The sequence below is a fragment of the Convolutriloba macropyga genome, chromosome 10 (genome assembly GCF_964194025.1).
Source record: "Convolutriloba macropyga chromosome 10, txConMacr16.3, whole genome shotgun sequence".
NCBI lineage: Eukaryota > Metazoa > Xenacoelomorpha > Acoela > Convolutidae > Convolutriloba > Convolutriloba macropyga.
In genome coordinates, this window is record NC_134477.1 from 29,943,807 (window position 1) to 29,949,219 (window position 5,413).

General features: G+C 32.5%; 1 long non-coding RNA gene across 1 annotated transcript; it reads left to right on the top strand.

Moving 5' to 3' along the window:
• Positions 1 to 2,721: 2,721 nt before the first annotated feature.
• On the top strand, positions 2,722 to 3,640 carry LOC142348433 (uncharacterized). Its single transcript, XR_012760732.1, has 2 exons — positions 2,722 to 2,837; positions 3,370 to 3,640. It is a non-coding gene; the product is annotated as an uncharacterized LOC142348433 (long non-coding RNA).
• Positions 3,641 to 5,413: the final 1,773 nt, after the last annotated feature.

The window sequence follows — 5,413 nt, forward strand, 5'->3', positions numbered from 1 at the left end:
AACGTAAATTAAAACTTGCCAGAAAACGCTGTAGAAGCAGTAAAGCCATAGGTTGCCCCTCAAAATATGTTGGATTGCGCCTTCTTTGAATACCGAGAATGTATTATATGACCTCTTATTAATGTTTCTAGTTAACAATTAGACAAAAAACAAAAAAAGCAAAGTTAAGTAATTTTTTTGTATTTTTCGAAAAAAGCCATTAATTTTCGAATGAAAGCCATTAATTACAAAATAAAATAAATCAGTAGGTTCGTTTATTTGTCCAAAGGAAGCCCTTAAGAGATGCAATTATCCAAAACATGTCATACTCTACAAAAAAAGTCAAATATGACAAAAGCCAGCAAGGTCATAACGAACTCTTTAAAAACATCAGATTTTGTGACACCAATCCCTTGTGACACCTTCCTTTGACAACAGTAATGCCATGAATAACCTGTAAATGACGAGACTAGGTGCTAAATAGACAATAAAAAGAGCAAATTGCGAAGTTAAAAAGTGTTCTATTATTTTTGAAAACAACTGTCTTCAAAGTCATGAAAACTATCTACTAATATCAGAAAATCAGGTATTCTGTTTTGTTATAAAAAGTCGATAAAACTTGTCATTATAAAACAGACTTCCCACAACTAAACAGACAAAGCAAAAACGACATATAAAGACAAAATTTAAAAAATCGATTAAATTCTTCGAGAAAGAGGTGTCGAAGCCGTTAAAATCATAGCCTATAAAATAAAATATTTTGATATGCTGAATTGTGCCGTATTTTTGACGCCTATGACATGATGTGTTAAATGTCAATAATGTGATTATGTGACAAAACAAGAGAAATTGAAAAATGGGAAGTGCCTAAAAAAATTGCAAAATCTAATAGTATCAAAGCGAGAAAACCAAAACATAAGTAAAGAAACGGCAGTAAAGATTGAATTTTATTTCAGTAGAAAGAAAAAGCCTTCTTTCTTTGCTGGCACTCAGCTACAAGTTGACCAAACTAAGAAAAAAAACAGAGTCAAAGTTCAAAAAACCAGTATTTTGTTTAAAATCAAATAATTTTAAAAGTCAGATCGACCAAAAGCTTTCAAGTAAAAACACTAGACACAATAAGTGGCAGCTGCTATGAAGCTAATTGCATTAGCGAGTTTTTATTTGAAGTGTTGTGTTCTTTGAATAATATAAAAAAGATCGAATTATGTTTTTAAAAAACGACTGATTACAATGCCAATTATTTGTGGATTGTAACAGTCCAAGATTGGTCCAAAACGAGCCGAGCTATTGCTGTTTGTCCATTAGAAACTTTTGTCCATTAGGAACACTTAATTGTTCCAATGATATAGATAAATTAAATGATTAGATATAGATAATTTGTTAGCTAAAAATCAAAAATAAATGCTGCGTTTTTGGTAATCTACGAGTAAAGTTAGCAAAAAAAGGCAAAATTTTAATTAGAGAGCACTCTCGATTGGAATTGAAGTAGAATAGCCCACTTTTGAGTCTACAAAGATTGCGTCTGTGCTTTTTGGGTGTGTACTTCCGGCAAATTTTTTCAAAGTTAACTAAAGGAGCTTATTTCGTGCTAATTTTGATGAAAAAACCTGAGTTTTGGAACATTTAGCCATAATTTTTGCCATAAAATCCAATTAAATTAGTCAACAAAACTTTTTTTTCTATAAAGAGAGAACCAATAACAGTATTTTTAAAAATTTTAACAAATTTTTGCAAAATTGACGAAATTTTGGGCAAAAGTTCTGGAAAATGCGAATAAAAATAGCGCAAATCTGTCTAATATTCACAAAAATTTAAACATCGATAAGCCGCTCTAGAAAACTTAATTCAGGAACATATTTTTAATTCCATATTCTCGGCCGGACGGGCTTTTTAATGATACCACTAACAACTCTCTATGATGAATATATCGATCGGTCAAAATTGACTGAACAAAAAACCCATTTGAGTATATAGTTCCCCCCCCCCCTAAAGAAGTGTCGGAAAAATTATCCACTAAGTATAGAAAAGAAGTTCCCAAGTTTTCTGAGAAAAGAGCCGAAAATTTAGCATGAAAGATAAGCAAATAACAATATATAATCTTTGCACTGAATTTTTTTTGGCAACTGTCAGCGCTTTTCTTGCATAGTTTTCCCAGGTTGTGTCCTTTTGAACCATCGCCTCAACCTGGGGTGCAAAGTGAGAGTCGAGAGGAGAAATCGTCATAAGACGTTGGCTCCGGGGTTTTTGTTACAGTTATTATGTGTCATCAATAGGGCATAAACGTCTCAATTCCAGATGGTTTTCTTAGTTGTATCTCCAAATACCCATTTGAAACCTCAATTGCTATTTAGTTTTTCATATTCATCGAGTAACGAAAACTATCTGGTTCAGTTTAAACTGTTGCGTTTACTATATAAAAATACGGTACAACTTGGATTTTTGTTGAACCTTTTCTTTTCTTCGTTTGTTTTTCAGTTCACAAGAAAAATGAGTTGGTATAATATTGAGCTTTCGTTTTTCAGTTTATTCCATTCCACGTGATGATCTGAAATAAAACAGACCCATTTTTACACAATAGAATAATGAAAATTTGTAGTGAGAAACAAACACTCGACCACGAGATAAGGAAAAACTATGTTTACCAGACAACCCGGTTGGTTTGCTGCTGATAGTGAACTTGGTTTCTGTGGATGTAGTTTTGTTTGCCAGCTGTGTAAGAATCATTTTTCAGTTCCTTTTCAACAAGTTAGCGCAACAGATTTATTTCTTCGTTTGTATTAATAATTATTAAAATGAGTCGTTTTGTAATTGTTGTTGCTGTTCTTTTCAGCTTGCTGCTTCTTGACTTTTATGCGGTGAGTAACTTTTCCCATTTTTTGATTCATTGTTTCAGGGAAAACTGTCCCCCTCCCGTAAATAAGCAAATTAGGCAATATGCAAAGATATGCTCAAATACTCATGAGCACAGAAATAAAATAAGAGATGAAAATTAGTAGGTTTTTACATTGGTACTCTGATCTTCGACATTTTTACCGCAATAGAATGATACGCGTCAGCTATGTTTACCAACACAATTTATTGGAGATGTAGTGAAGATGTAGTGGGCGGGGAGCGCCTGGGAGGGGGGGGGGGGTGTAGGGGCGGTGACAAAACCACTGAGAGAAGTTACAAGCTGTTAGCAGTTAGTAGCAGGTTCCAGATTTTTATTTATAAAGTTCAAATATGGAAGTTGTTTCATTTACCAACCTAACTTGTTGTCATTGATCTAGTACAAAGTTTTTTTGAACACTGTCGCACAATTTCATCACCTATGCAATGATTTGGGCCAAGACATGCCAACCGGCTCTGCAAAAAACTGTTGGCCAACAAAAAAGGTTATGTTTTCAGGAAGCATTCAGTGCCCAAAATGTGAAGAAATGCGGAGTGTATTTGGACGATTGTTTCAAAGACAGCTGCTGCATGGGCTTCTTCTGTAAACCAGAGGGTGAAAGCGTCGGATACTGCGACAAGCGAACCTGATTAACCCATCGTTCTAGAACGTTCTTTTAGCCTCTGATTAGATTAAAATTCTGTACAGTGAACAGCTTGCCAACAAATTTATAGAGTTTTAATAATTGTGTATTTAAATAAATGATGTGCAATAAAATTTTTTCCCCCATTTTTCGTATGACTGAGGTTTTTGTTTGATTGCTAACTGCTAATTTTTATGAAAAAAAAAAATCTTCGATTTTCTGCGATTTAAAATACCTATTATGCAAACAACCATACACACACATTCACACACACACACACACATATATATATATATATATATATATATATATATATATATATATATATATATATATACATGTGTGTGTGTGTGTGTGTGTGTGTATAATACTAATTTTTGACTCCTGCCACGCTAGTCAGAACATAATAATTCGCTTCAATTAATGTATTTGTAGCCATTGCTTATTACCCATGGATATATATGTATTTATATTCACTGGCTACAAATGTATTATAAATAATGAAACAATTTGTTCTCTGGTAAGCATGGCAAAAGTCAAGAACCGATTAATAGAGTAGCTTGGGAATAATTACATCATCAAGGAGGCTCGCGTGGTTAAACACAGGCTCGCGAGATAAACAATGTTCCCATATTTGCATTTAAAATCATTGAATCATTTCACGAAATGTAGAATAGTATTGCAGAAAATTCCGTTTGGGCAATAAGCTTTGTTTTTGCAAAATTCCGTAGAAATGGCTAATTTTTAATCAAGCATGATTGAATAACCGGGGAAGAAAACAATATTCTAGGAACCAGAGTTTTCAAGGAACCAAAGGCTTCCATACTATTCTTAGGAGTAATGTTTCACAAATCTTACCTATGTTTTAAAAATTGACAGATAAAGGTGTTGCTCTGATGCCAAAATCCCCTGAACCTTGTGTCAATGATAGTTTCAATTTCGCTTCAAAGGCTAATCCGTTTTCGTTTCTGATTTTAACAGACTTTGCGATTTTTAACAATTGTTAAAATATCTTAAAGTCGGCTAAAAGTTAAAAAACAAAGCAAATGAGCTGATGAAGCTATATATAATATATATACAAATATATATATATATATATATATATATATATATATATATATATATATATATATGTATATATATATATATATATATATATATATATATATATATATATATTTGTGTATATATTATATATAGCTTCATCAGCTCATTTGCTTTGCTGATCTTATATGTTTGTGCCCCCCAGTATGTCATACTCCCCCAATTAAAGAACACGTGCCATTCTATGGTAAATCGTGTAAAAATATGGCACGTGCGTCTGGGGGGTGCAAAGAATAAGCACCCACTAAGGTGGGGGCGTAGACGGAAAAAATGTTCCTATATATTTATATATATATATATATATATATATATATATATATATATATATATACATATATATATATAAACAGTTACATATTCATTTAATAATATTAATAAATTTTTCTCGAGTAGGATGTACACTTGTTTGCAACACATATGGTATAAATTATGTACCAAAATAGCAAATCTACTCGACAGGTCATCAATAGGACCAAAAGTTCCTAGTCTAGCGATGACCAGTACCATTACTATGATGAAGGTGTGAATGCGTGGCGGATCATGTTAAGAAAAAATAAGGGGAAACCTCAAAACCTTATTCTGAATTTTATGAGATCTATGGAGTTTTTGTTAATAAAACAAAGCAAACAGTTCTAAGTTGACTACGAAAAAATTGTCCCTGAAACTAGATAAGAATTGGTTAAGTTCTCTTGCACTCAGATGTGGCACTTCTAAAACAAAATTAGGATAAAATTTTAAAATGAAGTTTAGCAATTTTCGTATTCCAACTCCTAATCTTTTAGGACTTAGGCCGCTGCTTTTGTTTGCAATTTTAA